Here is a 21,657-nt window from a genome sequence, read left to right on the forward strand (position 1 = left end):
GTAACTTTGCACCTAACCTTCAGATGCTCCCTAGGTACCATATACTAGGGTCTTATAAGGGGGGTCCAGAGTGCCAATTGAAATTGCTAAATGAAGTCACTAGCCTATAGTGGCAAATCTAGAAGCATAGAGAGCATAAGCACGGAGATTAGCAGAGCCCCAGTGACACAGTTAAGCACTACTGACTACAAACACATTAGGCCACAAACTATGAGCACTGGGGTCCTGGCTTGCAGGATCCCAGTGAACCAGGCAAAACACACTGAAATATAGGTTTTTATCTATGAGCACTGGGGTCCTGGATAGAAGAATCCCAGTGACACAGTAACATCACACTGACATACATTCACAAACAGGCCAAAAGTTGGGGTAACCATACTAGAAAGAGGCTGCTTTCTCACAAAGCCGCAGATGATGTTGGTGTCTTCAGAGCAGAATGGAGGAAGGCGGACTCTCTGAGTTCTGCCAGTGAGGAAAGAGGTGATACAATCCAGGGCTCTGTTGCCGATTCCTGAGTCGTTGAGGCGTGTGCGTAGGGTGTGGTGGCAGACGGTGTCCAATGTGGCTGAGAGGTCCAGGAGGACGAGGGATGCAGCTTCGCCGCTATCCAGTATGGTCCTGATGTCAGCGGTGGCGGTGATGAGGGCGGTTTCGATGCTCTGGTCGCTGCGGAATCCGGATTGGGATGGTTCCAGACTGGTTTTCTCCTCGAGGAAACAGGTCAGTTGTTTGTTGACATTTTTCTCTATGACTTTTGCCAGGAAGGGGAGCAGGGAGATGGGACGGAAGTTCTTGAGGAGGGCGTTGATCTCAGAGTTTTTCCAGCTCTCTGGGAAAAAGGCGGTCTCAAAGGAATTGTTGATAACCTCTGGAGTTGGGGTGCAATGACAGAGCTTGCTTTGTTGAAGATGTGGTCAGGGCAGGGGTTGGATGGTGAGCTGGAGTGGATGGTGTTCATGATTTCGATGGTGTTGCTGTTGTGGGTCCAGGAGAACAGGAGGCTGGTGGGTGATGAGTCTGTGGTGTCGGTGGTAAAACGGGGTGTTCTGAGTACTGAAGCTGTCATTGATGTCTGCGATCTTGTAGAAGAAGGTGGCTAGGGATTCGCAGAGGTCTTGTGATGGCAGGATGTCACTGACGTTGGAGCCGGGGTTGGAGAGCTCCTTCACGATGTTGAGGAGATCCTTGAAGCTGTCTGCGTTGTTGTTGATGCGTTCTTTGAAGGCGGTTCTCTTGGCGGTTTGGATGAGTTGGTGGTGTCTGCGGATGGCGTTCTTGAAGGCTGTGTGTTGTCAAGTGTCTGATCTTGGCGCCACTTCTTTTCGAGTCTTCGGCATGTTTGCTTAGATTCTTGGAGGTCGGCGGTGAACCAGAAGGCCTTTCTGTGGGTGCGTCTGTTGGAAGGATTCTTGATTGGGGCGAGAGTGTTGGTACAGTCGTTGATCCATTGCCTGAGGTTGCGGGCTGCTGTGTCAGTGGTGTCGATAGGTGGGATCCGGGAGAGGGTAGAGATCAGTTGGTCTTCGGTGACTTTGTTCCATCTGCGGTGGAGGATCCGTTGCAGGTGATGGTGTGTTGTGCGTTTCTCGAAGGAGAAGTGCATGCAGCAGTGTTCGGTCCAGTGGAATTTGGTGGTGTGGCTGAAGGAGGTGTGTTTGCTGGTGGGAAAAATGGGGCTGAGCGTGTATCCTGCGGAGTGGGTGGGTGTTGTGACAAGCTGCTTGCGGCCGAGGTTGGAAAAGGTTCTCAAGCAGGGTGGAAGAGTTGTTGTTGTTGGTGTTTTCCAGGTGAAAGTTCAAGTCCCCAAGGAGTAAGTAGTCTGTGGATGCGAGAGCATGTATTCTGATGAAGTCGGGTGATAGAGTCGCTGAACTGCTGTCGGGTCCGAGGTTCTATATACGAAGGTTCCTCTGAGGGTGGTGTTTGGGTCGGTATCTGGAAGTGCAGGTGTTCGGAGGTGCCGACGGTGTCTTCGGTGCCGATTGTGATTCTGAGGGTGTTCCTGTGGACGATGGTAATGCCTCCTCCTGGTTTGTTGGTGTGGTCGCTGTGGGTGATCTTGTAGCCGTCCGGGATGGCTTGGCGATGTGTTGGGCTGAGGAGGGGTTCATCCAGGTCTCAGTCAGGAAGGCACATATGTACAGTAGAGAACAAAATCAGGCAAGTAAAGAGTAATAGAATAGTGCAAACAGTAGAAAATACAATAGTATGCAATAGGCCTAGGGGCAGCACAAACCATATAATAAGAAAGTGGAATGCGAATCACTAATTCCCCACTAGGCATGTGTAGTGTGTAGAGGGGTGCTGGTAGTGTAAGAAAACACCAAAGGTAAGTAAGGTACCCCACCCCAGAGCCCGGGAAAGTAGAAGTAAAATACTGGAAGTTTCCTCAGGACACACTACAAGTCGTGATAAGAGTTATTGCAAGAACCAAGCAAGACTGCAATCAACAAATGGTGTATTCCTGGACCTGAAGACCTGCGAAGAGAGGACACCAAGTCCAGAAGTCGAAAAATATTCCAGGATGTACAGGAGCCCCTGCCAACCTAGAAAATGGTGCGAAGGTGGATTCTCAGCTTAGAAGAAGTCTGCAGAAAAGCACCAAAGAAGAGGGCTGCGGGTTCCTGCGGGGTGCAGGAGATATCCCATGTTGAGGTGTTGGATGCAGGCTGTTTGCGTTGCTGGATTTGTCCAACAAGCCTTGGTTCAAGCAAGGTCGCGGTTTGTGTCAAAATGGCACTGCCTAGACCCAGGACGGACCTTGGGGCCTCAACACGGACTGAGGAGGCAGAGGGGGCTCTCAACACTGCAGAGAGCCCACAGAAGATCAGGCAGAACCTACGGGAGTCCCAGGACACGGGGACAAAGAAGATGCAAAGTGCGGTTGGTGCAGCACAACAAAAGAAGGTCCCACGCTGCAAGAGGGCAACACAGCAAGTTGTGTGTCGCAGGATGGAGTGCTGGGGACCTAGGCTACACTGTGCACAAAGGATTCTTGGAAGAAGTGCACAGAAGCCCAAGCAGCTGGAGATGACACGGTGCACAGGGGTACTGTCTCAAAAAAAGGAAGGCAAGCTCTTACCTCCTCCAAATTTGGACAGCTGGACCTTAAGACAGTCTGGGTCGTGTTGGTCCACCACCTGTGTTCCGGGGAGTACGCTCGTCGTCAGGAGAGGAGTCCCAGAGAACCGGTCGCCGTCGCAGAAGGATGCCTGCAGGAGCAGGGGAGTGACTGTCACTCCACGGGAGATTCCTTCGGTTCAACTGGTGCAGGGTGAAGACAGGGAGTCCTCAGAGCATGCACATCTTGGAAACTGTTGCAAATGCTGGCTGAGCTGAAGTTGCAGGTCACAGGATTCGTCCTGGATACTTTGTTGCAGTTACAGCGGTTCCTGGAGAAGTCTGCAGTTGATCCGACTGTGAAAAGCTGAAGCAGAGTGTAGGAAAGTACCATCTTGCCTGGCATGTTACCCCCATTTTTACATGTATGTAAGTTTGTTTTTGCCTGTTTCACTGGGATCCTGCTAGCCAGGACCCCAGTTCTCATAGTTTGTGGCCTGAATGTGTATACCTGTGTAGTGACCAACTCTGTCACTGAGCCTCTGCTAATCAGAACCTCAGTGCTTATGCTCTCTCTGCCTTTAAAATTGTCACTATAGGCTAGTGACCATTTTTACCAATTCTAATTGGCACACTGGAACAATCTAATAATTCCCTAGTATATGGTACCTAGGTACCCAGGGTAATGGGGTTCCAGGAGATCCCTATGGGCTGCAGCATTTCTTTTGCCACCCATAAAGAGCTCAGACAACTCTTACACAGGACTGTCACTGCAGCCTGAGTGAAATAACACACGTTATTTCACACCGATTTTACACTGCGCTTAAGTAAATTATAAGTCACCTATATTTCTAACCTTCACTTAGTGAAGGTTAGGTGCAAAGTTACTAAGTGTGAGGGCACCCTTGCACTAGCAAAGGTACCCCCACATAGTTCAGGGCAATTTCCCCGATCTTTGTGAGTGCGGGGACACCATTACATGCGTGTACTACATATGTAGTTTCACAATGGTAACTCTGAATATGGCCACATAACATGTCTAAGATCATGGAATTGTCCCCCAATGCCAAATTTGGTACTGGGGTGCCAATCCCATGCATCCCCGGGGCTCCACTATGGACCCCGGGAACTGCCAAACCAGCACTCTGGGGTTTTCTCTGCAGCTACCGCTGCTGCCAACCCACAGACAGGTTTCTGCCCTCCTGGGGTCTGGGCAGCCCAGTCCCAGGAAGGCAGAACAAAGAACTTCCTCTGAGAGAGGGTGTTACACCCTCTCCCTTTGGAAATATGTGTTAAGGGCTGGGGAGGAGTAGCCTCCCTCAGCCTCTGGAAATGCTTTGAAGGGCACAGATGGTACCCTCCTTGCATAAGCCAGTCTACACCGGTTCAGGGAACCCCCAGTCCCTGCTCTGGCGTGAAACTGGACAAAGGAAAGGGGAGTTACCACTCCCCTGTCCATCATCACCCCAGGGGTGGTGCCCAGAGCTCCTCCAGTGCTTCCCAGACCTCTGCCACCTTGAATCCAGAGGTATGAGGGCACAATGCAGGCCTCTGAGTGGCCAGTGCCAGCAGGTGACGTCAGAGACCCTTCCTGATAGGTGCTTACCTCACTAGGTGGCCAATCCTCCTCTGAGGGCCATTTAGGGTCTCTACTGTTGGCTTTTTCTCAGATAACGATTTGCAAGGTTCACCAGAGTTCCTCTGCACCTTTCTCTTCGAATTCTGCCAAGGATCGACCACTTACTGCTCCAGGACGCCTGCAAAACTGCAACAAAGTAGCAAGAAGACTACTAGCACACTGTAGCGCCTAATTCTGCCTGCTTTCTCGACTGTCAGTCAAAGAAACTTTATTCGGCAATTGCCATAAAAGTACAAACAAAATCACATATTACAAAACTATAAAATGATTTAAAACACAGTCAGATGCCATAAAATAAATTTACCTAAACAGCACAAGATTATCTAATCCAAGTTCCCCTTTACAGGTAGCAGATAACTATACTGGACACAGTTTAAAATCACTAAAAGTGTGCAAATTTACAAAAATTCTTCTCAAGAAATTGGCATAGTATCAAATACCTTAAGATGTTGTACGGAAACTGTCACAGGCATATAAAAATTAGATCGAAATGTTCTGTTTCCTAATACCAATAGAAGATCTGATCAAATTTAATACATGATAGCAGGTTTGAATGTCTGACAGTTTCTGAAGGTATAGTAGAGCTTTCTTGTAATGAATGGGTCTTTGTTGGCATAAAATGGGTAAGATAAAAGCATTTTCTAGGAGTAGCATATAAAGAGCAAAAAAGAAAAAAAAATAGAAGTACTCTGCTTTGATCTAGAATCACAAGGGCAGGGTGGTAAATCATTTTGCCAAATACACTGATTAGGAAAGGCCACCTTAAAATCGATCAGATTCAATCTAAAAAGAGTTAAAAAGAGAGTATTTTTTAGGGCATGAAAACCAGGTCAAATAAGGTTCCATGTATGAGGCCGTAGCAATCTGAATATAGGGGTCAAAAGATTTCAGTTTTCAGGGAACTATAAAATCTCAGATCCGAAGTATACTCAAAATGGTGTGATTTCAAAACAGACCTAGAGTTTGTAGTTAACAGTTGAGGTTCTTCAAACATATACCTGAGCCCCAGCTTTCCAAAAGATTTTTGCAAGTACGAATGCCAGGGAATCCAGTAATACAATCCTGGACAAGGCTTACTGCTGAGTTCAGCCAGCATCTAATCCAGAGCAATAGGGGGCAACAGAAACCGTGTCCTCCAGAAAACATTGACCCACTTCCTCATAACTAATGAAATTTGCTATACACATCAATAACCTGCGCAAACATTTATTTTCAACACGTTGGAGAGAGGGTACTTTGTTATAGCCCCAGACACTTGCCCCATATAAGGCTGCTGAAACACACTTGGAAATATAAAGCATTTTAATCTGAGGGGGAGGTCTGTGGCCTAATTTACAAGTAAAACAGAAAATCGCTTCGATATTCCTTACCATCTGCTGGGTCTTAAAATTGAGGTGAGTATTCCAGGACATAGATGAACTCACATACACACCTAAATAACAGAAATTCTTTACCTTGTTAATGATATTGCCCCCCATAGTAAATTGTTTGGACTTAGTGTTTGTCAACTGTTTCCTGGTGTACATGCTTTGGGGGCTTCATCCTGCACTGGAAGCCACAAAGAAATCTCCTGTGGGTTGACGGAACCTTCCCCCTGCACCAGCAGGCACCAAACTTCAGCGGCACCAGTACTCTGAGACCGCTCTCATCCTGACGTGCATGGCCCCTGGAACACAGGTGGTAGACCCAAGTGACCCAGACTGTCCAGTGGTCCAACTGTCCAAATTTGGAGGAGGTAAGTCCTTGCCTACCCTCTCCAGACAGTAATCCTGTGCACCGCGTGAACTGCAGCTGCTAGGGCTCCTGTGCACTTTTGCAAGGAATCATTCGTGCACAACCTAGCCCAGGTCCCCAGCACTCCGTCCTGCATTGCTCAACTCCCTGAGTTGACCTCCGGCTTCGTGGGACCCTCTTTTGTAGTATTGAGATGACCGCCGTACTCCGTCTTCTTGAACCCATGTTCAAAGACTTCTGCGGGTGATGCCTTCTTGTGCGTGGGCTCTCTGTGTTGCTGAGGGCCCCCTCTGTCTCCTCTCCCAAGTGGCAACATCCTGGTCCTTCCTGGGCCCGGGCAGCACCCTTTTTCTTCAACCGCGACTCTTGCAGCTAGCAAAGCTTGTTTGCGGTCTTTCTCCAAGGAAACAATGCTGCATCCTCCAGCACTCCGTGGAACATCTTCTGCACAAAGGAGAAGTTCCTAGCACCTTTTGTTGTTGCAGAATCTTCAGCTTCTTCCATCCGGAGGCAGCCCTTTTGCACCTTCATCCAGGATTTAGTGGGCTCCTGTCCCCGGGACACTTTCACGACTCTTGGACTTGGTCCCCATCCTTTGCAGGTCCTCAGGTTCAGGAATCCGTCTTCAGTGTTTTGCAGTCTGTTGTGGTCCTTGTAGAACCCTCTATCACGGCTTTAGTGTGTTTCTGGGGAAGTAGTATCACTTTACTCCTACTTTTCAGGGTCTTGGGGTGGGGTATCTAGGACACCCTTAGTGTTTTCTTACACTCCCAGCGACCCTCTACACACTACACTAGCCTAGTGGTCCATTTGTGGTTCACATTCCACTTTCAGAGTATATGGTGTGTGTTGCCCCTAGGCCTATTGCATACTATTGTATTCTACGATGTTTGCACTATTTTTCTAACTGTTTACTTACCTGATTTCGGTTTGTGTGTATATTTCATGTATTTTACTTACCTCCTAAGGGAGTATATCCTCTGAGATATTTTTGGTACATTGTCATTAAAATAAAGTGCCTTTATTTTTAGTAACTCTGAGTATTGTGCTTCTTGTGATATAGTACCTATATGATATAAGTGGTATAGTAGGAGCTTTGCATGTCTCCTAGTTCAGCCTAAGCTGCTCTGCTATAGCTACCTCTATCAGCCTAAGCTGCTAGAACACTACTAATCTATTAATAAGGGATAACTGGACCATCAGGTACCCACTATAAGCCAGGCCAGCCTCCTACAGGGACATAATCATAGGCCAAGATAGGATCATAAAAGTCACTAAAAAAGGCATGCAAATACCACTATATGCTTTTCTTACCAGAACTGGAGAGTACGATCTGCCACCCATCCCAGGCGCCACACAAGGAATGATGGGGGTGAAAATGGGGACATCCGTGTCCCAATCTTGGAGCTCCTGCGCTCTCATTCCTACACCTGTGGCGAGGCAGGATTAAGGTTGGCAGGACCGGGGACCTCCGTCGAGGGTCGCCACCCCGACTGCTACATGAGCCACCACAACAAGAAGGGGCCAGCCTCGTACACAGAGGATTCCTGGAGGAGTCTTGCAAGCTGAATCTGAGGAAACACCCAAAGGGGAGACCCTATATAGCCCTGAGAGAGGGATTGGCTACCCACCCAGGTATGCACCTATCAGGAGGGGTCTCTGACGTCACCTGCTGGCACTGGCCACTCAGAGGTCTCCAGAGTGTCCCCACACCTTGGAATCCAAGATGGATAACAAGGTAGGACTGGGGACCTCCGTCAAGGATCGCCACCCCGACTGCTACGAGCCACCACAACAAGAAGGGGCCAGCCTCGTACACAGAGGATTCCTGGAGGAGTCTTGCAAACTAAATCTGAGGAAACACCCAGAGGGGAGACCCTATATATCCCTGAGAGGGGGATTGGCTACCTACCCAGGTATGCACCTATCAGGAGGGGTCTCTGATGTCACCTGCTGGCACTGGCCACTCAGAGCCCTTCAGAGTGCCCCCACACTTTGCAAAGCAAGATGGCTGAAGTCTGGGACACACTGGAGGAGCTCTGGGCACAACCCCTAGGGTGGTGATGGACAGGTGAGTGGTCCCTCCCCTTTCCTTTGTACAGTTTCACGCCAGAGCAGGGACAAGGGGTCCTTGAACCGGTGTAGACTGGCTTATGCAAGGAGGGCACCATCTGTGTCCTTCAAAGCATTTCCAGAGGCTGTGGGAGGCTACCCCTCCCCAGTCTGTAACACCTATTTCCAAAGGGAGAGGGTGGAACAACCTGCTCCCAAAGGAAATGCTTTGTTCTGCCTTCCTGGGACTGAGCTGCTCAGACCCCAGGAGGGCAGAACCCTGTCTGTGAGGTGGCAGAAGCTGTAGATGCAGTGCAAGCCTCAGAGAGCTGGTTTGGCAGTACTGGGGGTCCATGGTGTAGCCCCCATGATGCATGGAATTGGCTCCTCAATACCAGATTTGGAATAAGGGGACAATTCCATGATCTTAGACACCTTACATTGCCATATACTGGGTTACCATTGTGAAGCTACATGTATGTATTGACCTATATGTAGTGCACATGTGTAATGGGGTCCCCGCACTCACAAAGTTCCGGGAATTGGCCCTGAACTATGTGAGGGCACATTTTCTAGTGCAAGGGTGCCCTCACACTTAGTAACTTTGCACCTAACCTTCTGCAAGTGAAGGTTAGACATATAGGTGACTTAAGTATTCAAGTGCAGTGAAAATGGCAGTGAAATAGTGTAGGCACTCTTTCACTCAGGCTGCAGGGGCAGTCCTGAAGTAAAGTTTCTCTGTGTTCCTTATGGGTGGCAAAAGAAATGCTGCAGCCCATAAAATCTCCTGGAACCCCAATACCCTGGGTACCTAGGTACCATATACTAGGGAATTATAAGGGTGTTCCAGTGTGCCAATCAGAATTGGTAAAAATGGTCACTAGCCTGCAGTGACAATTTTAAAGGCAGAGAGAGCATAAGCACTGAGGTTCTGGTTAGCAGAGCCTCAGTGACACAGTTAGGCACCACACAGGGAACACATACAGGCCACAAACTATGAGCACTGGGGTCCTGGCTAGCAGGGTACCAGTGACGCATATAAAACACACTGAAAAATAGGGGTTCCACTATGAGCACTGGGGTACTGCCTAGCAGGATCTCAGTGAGGCAGTAAAAACAGCCTGACATATACTCACAAACAGACCAAAAGTGGGGGTAACAAGGCTAGAAAGAGGCTACCTTCCTACAGTGCCTATTGCGCCATTTGCATTCTTGGTGAGGTGTCATGTTATGCTCATCCAGGATAATGTTTTGGCAGTTATGATCATATGTTGTACCACGATACATGCATTCTAATGACAATGTTTACCTGACTACTGCTTGTGTTGCAGAATAACCAGTAACCTGTGTGTTATATGACTACTGCTGGCTTTTGCAGAGTAATAGTACCTGAGTAATGTTCTGACAACTGCTTGTGTAGCAGGGTATTATTGACATGTTGTGTTTGGTCTAATGTTTTATGCAATACAGTTTATTTTTAAATAACATGGTGTTGTATTTCCTTTGTAGTGTATGTAGTGTGTCACGTGTGTTGAGCAATCGCTTTGCACATTGCCTCCAGGTTAGGCCCGGCTGTTCATGCCAAGCTACTAAGGGGGTGAGCAATGGTTATCCTGGGTGTGTAACACCCCTCGCCCTGACTAGAGTGGTTGGGTTCTGCCTGGCTGAGGTGCATACCCTTGTGTAACCGGGTTACGAGTTCCCCGGTTACAGGGGCTGACACCAGCCCTATCTACCAGTGGTGAACGCAGCAACCCACAGACGTCCAGCCCAATCCCAGATATCTGGGAGTTAAACTCCTCCAAAGGGGAGTTTCCAGTGCGCGCGCCATCAGATGCGGAGAGGAAAACCAAAACCGAAGAGGAGACGGGTGAGAGCCTGCGGACTTCGGAGGAAGGAAAGCAAGACGTCGGAGCCCGAAACCCGGTAACGCTGACCTTGCAGCAACAGACAGGAGCACTTTCCCGCAACGTCCCTGGAGGGACTTGGCTTTCGCAGGTACGTTCCTGCATTCGCGTTCACTACAATACCCTACTTGGCAGAGGAGGGAGAGTGGGTGAGGTGGGGGACAGAGCACTAGGAAACGCTGACGAAAGGCATATGGAATAGCGAGCACAACCAGGAATATTAGAAAAAATATAATTTTTCTGTCTTAGGGACTGTGAAGTTAACAGCCCTACGGAGTAAAATTTACAAGGTTCCTTTAAGGAAAATCTAGAAACCACTGCACGAGTCGGTGACCTCTTGGGCGTATAAAACAAAAGAGGGGGGCCCTGTATATTTACCCATCACGCTACACCATCCTACTAACCCTACCCCACAGGTCCCAGAATCCCCTACTTACCTTCTCTTTTCTTTTCTTTCCTGCGTTCCCCAACGTCCAAACCGCTGCCTCCTCCATTCCTGCTCGAACAACGGGGACATATACCATCAGAGGGAAGACCCCTAAAAGAAAAAGACAGGATAACAAGTTATATTAACGGAGGAGAATAACAGAAAGGAAATAAGAACATCTAAAGAACATCAAAAGGACAGAATTAAGAGACAACAAGGGATACTCAGACACCAGGGAAGGAAAAGGGGCTAAATTACTTGAAGAAAAGAAAATAACAATATTAAAGCACCACAATTTTGTCTCGGAGCAAGTTATTTTCTTGACACTTTCAAAGCGCTAAAACCCCACCTCCTACACCTAGTTAACCAGAAACCTCATTTCTAAAACAAGGGTTTTCCAATCTCTGGTATGGTCCTCTGTGTGACACCAAGGAAGTTCACATTCTCCAAGATGCTGTGTCATATCTTTGTCTTCTCACTCTCAGGAACAGTAAATGAGGCTTTCCCAAATAGCTGGACCATATGTGCCACACATTCTTCTGTGAGAAGCTGCAGCTCCTATTCAGAAAACGAGGCCTTGCACTTCCTGTTCCCAGAGTCCTTGCACCCATCTTCCTTCGACATAGTGTGATTCAAGCACAGGTATACTACAACCAGTAGTGACACAGGTGCACTCCTTCCTGTGGCCACATCCTCTATTTCTTAACTTCCTGGTCTGACATCATCATTCTTCATCCAGAATGCAACTTTTCCTATTTTGGTTTTGTGATTTCCTATTAGGAAATCGCAATTTTGTGATTTCCTAATTGTGATCGTGAACCCATAGAAATTGCTATTAATGCAATCTGAGGTTACCTACATCTCATTTTGCGAATCCCTAATTGCATTTTCTACGGATTTACTATTAGGAAATGGCTAATCCAAGCTTTCGTACATATGGCCCATTGAGTGTCAAACATACAGAAAACTGGGAACATTTCTTCTTAGTCATCCTCTTCCCTACGATCCTGGAGGTCATAAATTAGGTGTAGCAGTGGATAGCAGCTGCTATATTACTTCCCCTCTTTGGTACTGCTGGAGCAGCCCTAGCGATCCCTGGTTTTCACAGGTCATGAGGCAGCAGGAGGCCCAGAGATGGTGAACAGAGCTCTAAAGGCAGTTTACCTACAGTATGACATTGGCCACACCAGCATGTCACATTTAACCAAACATTCCTAATTCACAGTCTTTCACATTTAAAAAATGTTTTTCTTCACAACGACGATGGTAGTAGTACCTGTACGTTGAGTCACACTGATAGTGCCCCTCTCAAATCGCCGCTTAGGAGGAGTTAGCTTCCGGATGGGAGCCACCATTATGTTGTCTCCCATACCCCCCTCATGTGGAAATGCTGTTAGTGGTGATGTGCCTGCATGTGAAGAGTCTAGAGGGAGTGAAGAGCGCAAAGAGACAGAATGGACAATCACTGCAAGCTTCATAATAAAGCCATTCAGTGATTAGCCATGTGTTGCATGGACCTGGACTACTCCACCCCCATGCTGCCTCATGTTCAGGGCGCTCAGCAAGAGCCTAACCGCATGCCCAGGACACTTCAGACTCTGCTCAATTGCTGAGAGCAGTGCCCTCTTTGCTCACTTTGCACACGTGGTAAAACTGTGAGATCTGTACTGCTCATGTTGGGCTGATCACAGAAACGCAGCCGGCCAACTTGACAGGCACACTTCTTTCAAGTATGAGTGTTGATGACCAGGTGGGCCTACTTTGCATCACGTGGCTGCTTCACATCATTCCGAGGGCATGCAGCTTTTAGGTTTATGGCAATCTTACCTTAGCTCTCTTGGCTGTGGTCATCATTACTGCACCAGAAATACATATTTTCAAAGCCAAGCTTCCGAGTTTTAGTTTCAAGTGAAAAAGAGGGTGCTCACTGGAACAGAGTGACCATTTCTAATTCACATGAAGAATTGCTCAGCTTAGCCTACACCCTGGAAGACTAGTTGGTTTAGTCGGGAAAAGTGACCTCTCTATTATAGTGCTAAGAGGTTGCAGCCTGTGATTGAAAGCACTATGAATATGCATATTGTTTTATAAATGTATTACTCATAGTATAAGATAGGATACCATAGAAATGTAATATTCATTGTAAAGCATGTGTTAATCTTCTATTTCAGTGACCTTGCAGCTTTTTCAAGATATTTTTAGAGCTTCTCATTGTTCAAAAAGGTGTAATTTCTGATTGTCAGCTCTTTCCATGCACTTTGTTCCTTGGATTTACTCACAAGAAAATGCCACTCTGTCACACAGTTGGTGGCTGAATGTCATTCATAAGTGCACGGGCATACATGCCAACATTTTAGAGCATATATATGTCGAACACATTGGTTGTTGTCAAAGAATATATGAATATTCAATGAATTAAACTAGAAACCTGAACAATAACCTCTAAGATGACAGAATGGCGCTCCATTATGTTTAGAGAACCACAGGTTTTCCAGAATTTAAAATTGATTTATATTTGTATTTAAATTACATCAAGGACAACTAAGTTTAATAATTCACAAACGTTCAAAATGGTGTCCAAAACCAGGAACCAAAAAGAAAACCCATACAAGAAATATCGTTTGTTCACTACATTCACATTTAAAGGTTTCCAATTTCTTCAAAATAAGTGACCTAAAAACATCAATTGTCTCATATAAAAGGGACACCAACGACAACATGTTGACCCTCTAACGGATAAGGGGTCTCATCTGGACCAAGAGATAGAAGGACACCTATAATAGAGAAAAACAAGTTTAATAGACGATAGGAGTGTGTCCGTTAGTAGTATAACATTTTGAATAATGGCAACAATACCAAGAGAACCCCAACATAATATGGAGGAAACCAGCACCCAGGTGAAAAAAAAAAACATGAGCGATCCAGAGAAAAGATACCCACCGGGGTCTTGACAGTGTATAAAATGTGAAGCACGAAAGGCCAAATTAGTATGAGAGCCCGGGTAGGCAAGTTAAGGTCCTCACAATGTAAGAAACAATCCTGTTGCTGTATGATAAAAAATAATAATCAGCACTGATAGCACCAATTATAAAACAAATGGCAGAATTATAGTGGAATCAATTACCAAACATACACAGGGAGCACAATAATGGCTCACTGATCCCACCATAGCAGGAATGAGTATTGTAGGAAAGTACAGACTTTCTTGGCATGTTACCCCCATTTTTGCCTGTATGTCAGTATGATTTTGTCGGTCTCACTGGGATCCTGCCTGTTCCGGACCCCAGTGCTAATAGTTTATGGCCTAATGTGTGTGTCTGTATAGTGCTCAACTGTGTCACTGAGGCTCTGCTAATCAGAACCTCAGTGCTTATGCTCTCTCTGCTTTTAAATGTCACTATAGGCTAGTGACTTCATTTACCAATTTCAATTGGCACACTGGACCCCCCTTGTAAGTCCCTAGTATATGGTACCTAGGTACCCAGGGCATTGGGGTTCCAGGAGATCATTATGGGCTGCAGCATTTCTTTTGCCACCCACAAGGAGCTCAGACAAACCCTTTCACAGGACCGCCACTACAGCCTGCGTGAAATAGTGCACACATTATTTCACAGACATTTTCACTGCAATTAAGTAACTTATAAGTCACATATCTGTCTAACCTTCATTTAATGAAGTCCAGGTGCAAAGTTACTAAGGGCCAGATGTAGCAAAGGTTTTTACCTATTCTGTGCCTATGGGAAAAAGTGTTCGTACATATGGCCCTAAGTGTGAGGGCACCCTAGCACTAGCAAAGGTGCCCCCACATAGTTCAGGACCAATTCCCGGAACTTTGTGAGTGCGGGGACGACATTACACACGTGCACTACATATAGGTCCATACCTATATGTAGCTTCACAATGGTAACCCCGAATATGGCCATGTAAGGTGTCTAAGATCATGGAATTGCCCCCCATTCCAAATCTGGTATTGGGGAGCCAATTCCATGCATCCTGGGGGCTACACCATGGACCCCCAGTACTGCCAAACCAGGTCTCTGAGGTTTGCACTGCAGTTACAGCTGCTGCCACCTCAAAGACATGGTTCTGCCCTCCTGGGGTCTGATCAGCTCAGTCCCAGGAAGGCAGAACAAAGCATTTCCTTTGGAAGCAGGTTGTTACACCCTCTCCCTTTGGAAATAGGTGTTACAGGCTGGGGAGGGGTAGCCGTCCCCAGCCTCTGGAAATGCTTTGAAGGGCACAGATGGTGCCCTCCTTGCATAAGCCAGTCTACACCGGTTCAGGGACCCCTTGTCCCTGCTCTGGTGCGAAACTGGACAAAGCAAAGGGGAGTGATCACTTCCTTGTCCATCACCACCCTAGGGGTGGTGCCCAGAGCTCCTCCAGTGTGTCCCAGACTTCTGACATCTTGCTTTGCAAGGTGTGGGGACACTCTGTAAGGCTCTGAGTGGCCAGTGCCAGCAGGTGACGTCAGAGACCCCTCCTGATAGGTCCATGCCTGATAAGGCAGCCAATCCCCCTCTCATGGCTATTTAGGGTCTCTCCTGTGAGATCTCTTCAGATTCTACTTGCAAGTTTCCAGCAGGAATCCTCTGCAACTACTACTTCATCCTCTGACCTCAGATCAACCGCAGCCTGCTCCAGGAACCGCTGTAACAGAAACAAAGTATACAGAAGGGATACTTTTCCTCTGCAACTTAAGCTCCAGGCGGCAACTGCAACAGTTTCCATGAGAACTCCCTGTCTTCACCCTGCAGCAGAAGGACCGAATAAATCTCCTGTGGGGTGACAGAGTCACTCCCCTGCTGAAGCAGGCACCTTCTAAGTCGACGACCGGTTCTCTTGGACTCCTCTCCTGGTGACAAGCATACTCCTTGGAACACAGAGGGTAGATCCCATTGACACAGACTGTCCTGAGGTCCTGCTTTCCCAATTTGGAGGAGGTAAGACCTTGCCTTCCCCGAGAACGACAGTACCCCTGTGCACCACGTCTTCTTCACCCCCTGAAGCCTCTCAGCATTATTTGCAAAACTCCTTCATGCACAGCCTGGCCCAGGTCCCAAGCACTCTATACTGCGACGCTCAACTCGCTGAGTTGTTCTCCGGCGGCGTGGGACCTTCCTTTGTAGTGCTGCACCAACCGCATTTTGCACCTCCTTTGTCCCCGTGTCCTAGGACTCCCGTAGGAGCTATCTGGTGCTCTGAGGGCTCTCTGAAGTGCTGAGAGCCCCCTCTTCCTCCTCACACAAAGGAGAGGCCCCCAGGTCCCCCCTGGGTTCAGATAGCACCTTCTTGCCGCAAAACACGACTTTGCCAGAACCAAAACTTGTTGGAGGAATCCAGCTACAAAACTCGCCTGCATCCAACTTCAAGACGTGGGACATCCAGTGCATCATGCAGGAACCCACTGATATCTTCCTTAGGTGCATTTCTGCATTTTTCGTCCAACCGGGGACTCTTCATTTGCATCGTCTTCTAGGTTGGCAGGGGCTCCTGTCATTCCTGGAACTTCTTTCGACTTCTGGACTTGGTCTCCTTCCTTTGCAGGTCTTCAGGTCCAGGAATCCACCATTTGTTGTTTGCAGACTTGGTTGGCTCTTGCAATAACTCTAACCATGACTTGTAGTGTGTCCTAAGGAAACTTGCAGTACTTTACTCCTGCTTTTCTGTGCTCTGGGGTGGGGTAATTTACTTACCTTTACTGTATTGTTCTCTCCCAGGGATTCTCTACACACTACACTTGTCTAGGGGGGAATTCGTGATTTGCATTCCACTGTCTTAGTATATGGTTTGTGTTGTCCCTAGACCTATTTTCTCCCATTGCATTCTATAGCATTTCCTATTGTTTGCACTATCTTATGTCTAATTACTTGCCTTATTTTGGTGTCTAATGTATATATTGTGTATAATACTGGAAAACTTGTGGTTCTTCAAATATAATGGAGTCCCCTTCTGTCATCTTAGAGGTTATTATTAAGGTATCTAGTATAATTAATTTAATATTCATATATTGTTGGACAAGAACCAATGTTTTTTAAATATATTGTATAGCCCAGGTTTCTTGTTACATGGGTGGGCTTTGTTGAGGTTTACAGAACATTTTAGAGCAGGCAAGTGAGAGATTTTCAAAAAATAGTGGGAAGAATGTATTTTCACTAGTGACCTATATCGAAGCAGAGGCAATCTGCCTGAATCGCGTCTACTGGTATGTATGGTGACAGACAATTAGCATTTAATTTTTGGCAGTTTAATAACATAGCGCAAACAAAAACAAAGTTCTTTTGTATGCACTATTTAAAACTGCCAAAAATAAAAATTCAAAGAGTGTCTCCCTCTCCTCCAAGAATGAACAACAAGGAATTAACCTTTGATGTCAGAGGTAATTCTTGGTGGGGGAGACGAGAGCTTGGGTGACAGACATTACCGTTTCACTTCTGCCTGGATTGCAGCATATCATGATTCGGTCATCTGAATCGGTTTTCTGCATGTATGAATTGGGAGGTGGGAGACTAGATTTGAAATTGACCTGAATCAGGAGGATTGACATGCATGCACTGAAAGCACAGAAATGTCACACATTAGTAATCTGACTCCTTGGCAGCTATGATTTCATTCATTTTATTCTAAGCTTCATCCTTCTTATAAACGACTGACCGACTTCTTGCCGCCTCATTTGATTTCTGTAATGTCTTAAGTATTTAAAAAAACCTTCATCGGTTCCATCATAATATTAATCAGTCTTTATTGTGAAGCCTGTTGTGCTCTACATCTAATTATGAAATGTTATTTGATTATGAATTTATATGTTGACCAAGTCCAGTTGAGGAACAACAAAATCCCAAGGGGCTTAACACCACTCCTGGTCCATCAGAAGTTCTTTAAATACTATGGTGGTCATTCTGACCCTGGCGGTCTTTGACCGCCAGGGCGGAGGACCGCGGGAGCACCGCCGACAGGCCGGCGGTGCTCCAATGGGGATTCCGACCGCGGCGGTAAAGCCGCGGTCGGACCGGCACCACTGGCGGGGTCCCGCCAGTGTACCGCGGCCCCATTGAATCCTCCGCGGCGGCGCAGCTTGCTGCACCGCCGCGGGGATTCCGACCCCCCCTACCGCCATCCAGATCCCGGCGGTCGGACCGCCGAGATCCGGATGGCGGTAGGGGGGGTCGCGGGGCCCCTGGGGGCCCCTGCAGTGCCCATGCCACTGGCATGGGCATTGCAGGGGCCCCCGTAAGAGGGCCCCTACATGTATTTCTGGGGCTGGGGGTCCCTGAACCGGTGTAGACTGGATTATGAAAAGAGGGCACCATCTTTGCCCTTCAAAGAATTTCCAGAGGCTCTAGAAGGCTAACCCTCCCACACCTGTAACACCTATTTCCAAAGGGAGAGGGTGTAACACCCCTCTCCCAAAGGAAATTCTTTGTCTTGCTTGTAGGAGGCTGACCTGGTTTGTAGTGGTACCAAGGGGTACTCGCACTCTGCACCAGGTCCAGTTATCCCTTATTAGTGTAGAAGAGGTGTCTAGCAGCTTAGGCTGATAGAAAAGGGTAGCTTAGCAGAGCAGCTTAGGCTGAACTAGGAGACGAGTGAAGCTCCTACAGTACCACTAGTGTCACTTGCACAATATCATAAGAAAACACAATACACAGATATACTAAAAATAAAGGTACTTTATTTTTATGACAATATGCCAAAAGTATCTCAGTGAGTACCCTCAGTATGAGGATAGCAAATATACACAAGATATATGTACACAATACCAAAATATGCAGTACTAGCAATAGAAAACAGTGCAAACAACGTATAGTCACAATAGATTGCAATGGGAGCACATAGGTATAGGGGCAACACAAACCATATACTCTAGAAATGGAATGCGAACCACGAATGGACCCCAAACCTATGTGACCTTGTAGAGGGTCGCTGGGACTGTAAGAAAACAGTGAGGGTTAGAAAAATAGCCCACCCCAAGACCCTGAAAAGTGGGTGCAACGTACACCTAAGTTCCCCAAAGAGCACAGAAGTCGTGATAGGGGAATTCTGCAGGAAAGACCAACACCAACAATGCAACAACGATGGATTTCCAGACGAGGGTACCTGTGGAACAAGGGGACCAAGTCCAAAAGTCACGATCAAGTCGGGAGTGGGCAGATGCCCAGGAAATGCCAGCTGTGGGTGCAAAGAAGCTGCCACCGGATGGTAGAAGCTATGGATTCTGCAAAAACGACAAGGGCTAGAAACTTCCCCTTTGGAGGATGGATGTCCCACGTCGTGAAGAGTCGTGCAGAAGTGTTTTCATGCAGAAAGACCGCAAACAAGCCTTGCTACCTGCAAGGGTCGCGGTTAGGGTTTTTGGATGCTGCTGTGGCCCAGGAGGGACCAGGATGTCGCCAATTGTGTGAGGAGACAGAGGGGGCGTCCAGCAAGACAAAGAGCCCCCTCGGAAGCAAGCAGCACCTGCAGAAGTGCCGGAACAGGCACTACGAAGTGGAGTGAACCGGAGCTCACCCGAAGTTGCAGAAGAGGGTCCCACGAAGCCGGAGGACAACTCAGGAGGTCGTGCAATGCAGGTTAGAGTGCTGGGGACCCAGGCTTGGCTGTGCACAAAGGAAATCCTGGAAGAGTGCACAGGAGCCGGAGTAGCTGCAAAACACTCAGTTCCCAGCAATGCAGTCTAGCGTGGGGAGGCAAGGACTTACCTCCACCAAACTTGGACTGAAGAGTCACTGGACTGTGGGAGTCACTTGACAGAGTTGCTGAGTTCAAGGGACCTCGCTCGTCGTCCTGAGAGGAGACCCAGAGGACCGGTGATGCAGTTCTTTGGTGCCTGCGGTTGCAGGGGGAAGATTCCGTCGACCCACAGGAGATTTCTTCAGAGCTTCTAGTGCAGAGAGGAGGCGGACTACCCCTACAGCATGCACCACCAGGAAAACAGTCGAGAAGGCGGCAGGATCAGCGTTACAAGGTCGCAGTAGTCGTCTTTGCTACTTTGTTGCAGTTTTGCAGGCTTCCAGCGCGGTCAGCAGTCAATTCCTTGGCAGAAGGTGAAGAGAGAGATGCAGAGGAACTCTGATGAGCTCTTGCATTCGTTATCTAAGGAATTCCCCAAAGCAGAGACCCTAAATAGCCAGAAAAGGAGGTTTGGCTACCTAGGGGAGAGGATAGGCTAGCAACACCTGAAGGAGCCTATCAGAAGGAGTCTCTGACGTCGCCTGCTGGCACTGGCCACTCAGAGCAGTCCAGTGTGCCAGCAGCACCTCTGTTTCCAAGATGGGAGAGGTCTGGGGCACACTGGAGGAGCTCTGGGCACCTCCCAGGGGAGGTGCAGGTCAGGGGAGTGGCCACTCCCCTTTCCTTTGTCCAGTTTCGCGCCAGAGCAGGGCTGAGGGATCCCTGAACCGGTGCAGACTGGCTTATGCAGAGATGGGCACCATCTGTGCCCATCAGAGCATTTCCAGAGGCTGGGGGAGGCTACTCCTTCCCAGCCCTGACACCTTTTTCCAAAGGGAGAGGGTGTAACACCCTCTCTCTGAGGAAGTCCTTTGTTCTGCCTTCCTGGGCCAAGCCTGGCTGGACCCCAGGAGGGCGGAAACCTGTCTGAGGGGTTGGCAGCAGCAGCAGCTGCAGTGAAACCCCGGGAAAGGTAGTTTGGCAGTACCCGGGTCTGAGCTAGAGACTCAGGGGATCATGGAATTGTCTCCCCAACGCCAGAATGGCATTGGGGTGACAATTCCATGATCCTAGACATGTTACATGGCCATATTCGGAGTTACCATTGTGACGCTATACATATGTCGTGACATATGTATAGTGCACGCGTGTAATGGTGTCCCCGCACTCACAAAGTCCTTACTTAAGTGCAGTGGTAAATGGCTGTGAAATAACGTGGACGTTATTTCACTCAGGCTGCACTGGCAGGCCTGTGTAAGAATTGTCAGATCTCCCTATGGGTGGCACAAGAAGTGCTGCAGCCCATAGGGATCTCCTGGAACCCCAATACCCTGGGTACCTCAGTACCATATACTAGGGAATTATAAGGGTGTTCCAGTATGCCAATGTAAATTGGTGAAATTGGTCACTAGCCTTTTAGTGACAATTTGGAAAGAAATGAGAGAGCATAACCACTGAGGTTCTGAATAGCAGAGCCTCAGTGAGACAGTTAGTCATCACACAGGTAACATATACAGGGCACACTTATGAACACTGGGGCCCTGGCTGGCAGGGTCCCAGTGACACATACAACTAAAACAACATATATACAGTGAAATATGGGGGTAACATGCCAGGCAAGATGGTGCTTTCCTACACTGCCTTCTTGGGCTCGAGCTGCTTGGGGAAAAAGGAGGGCAGAAACCTGTCTGTGAGGTGGCAGCAGCTGGGGCTGCCTGGAAAACCTCAGAAGGCTGGTTTGGCAGTACTGGGGGTCCACTGTGGAGTCCCAAGAGTACATGGAATCATACAACCAATTCTACAATCGACACCTTACATGGCCATATTCCGGAGTTACCATTGTGAAGCTGGACATCGGTATTGACCTATGTCCTGTGCACGTGTAAAATGGCGTTCCTGCACTCACGAAGTCTGGGAAAATGGCCCTGCGCGACATGGGGGCACCTCTGCTAGTGCAGAGGAGCCCTCACACACAGGTACTCTGCACCTAGCCTTCAAGGTTGGAAGCCTGGTATATGGGTGACTTATAAGTGACCTGGTGCAGTGTAGATTGCTGTGCAAAGGAGCATGCACCATTTCACACAGGTTGCAATGGCAGTCCTGTAGAAGCCTTTGCATGGGCTCCCTATGGGTGGCAAAAGTAATGCTGCAGCCCATAGGGATCCCCT

At 48.0% G+C, this 21,657-nt stretch overlaps 1 protein-coding gene and 1 long non-coding RNA gene across 2 annotated transcripts in view; one reads left to right on the forward strand and one right to left on the reverse strand.

The window, feature by feature from the left end:
• LOC138268252 (uncharacterized) overlaps positions 1-21,657 on the reverse strand; it is a 63,961-nt gene that overhangs the window by 29,290 nt on the left and 13,014 nt on the right. The window contains exon 2 of the long non-coding RNA XR_011199964.1: positions 10,830-10,930. This is a non-coding gene — a long non-coding RNA (uncharacterized lncRNA). The remainder of the gene's footprint in view (positions 1-10,829; positions 10,931-21,657) is intronic.
• Positions 10,330-21,657, forward strand: part of ILVBL (ilvB acetolactate synthase like) — a 562,186-nt gene continuing 550,858 nt past the window's right edge. The window contains exon 1 of the mRNA XM_069217736.1: positions 10,330-10,483. The gene's annotated coding sequence lies outside the window, so the exon portion shown is untranslated. The remainder of the gene's footprint in view (positions 10,484-21,657) is intronic.

This window comes from Pleurodeles waltl, chromosome 12 (assembly GCF_031143425.1).
Source record: "Pleurodeles waltl isolate 20211129_DDA chromosome 12, aPleWal1.hap1.20221129, whole genome shotgun sequence".
NCBI classification, from domain to species: domain Eukaryota; kingdom Metazoa; phylum Chordata; class Amphibia; order Caudata; family Salamandridae; genus Pleurodeles; species Pleurodeles waltl.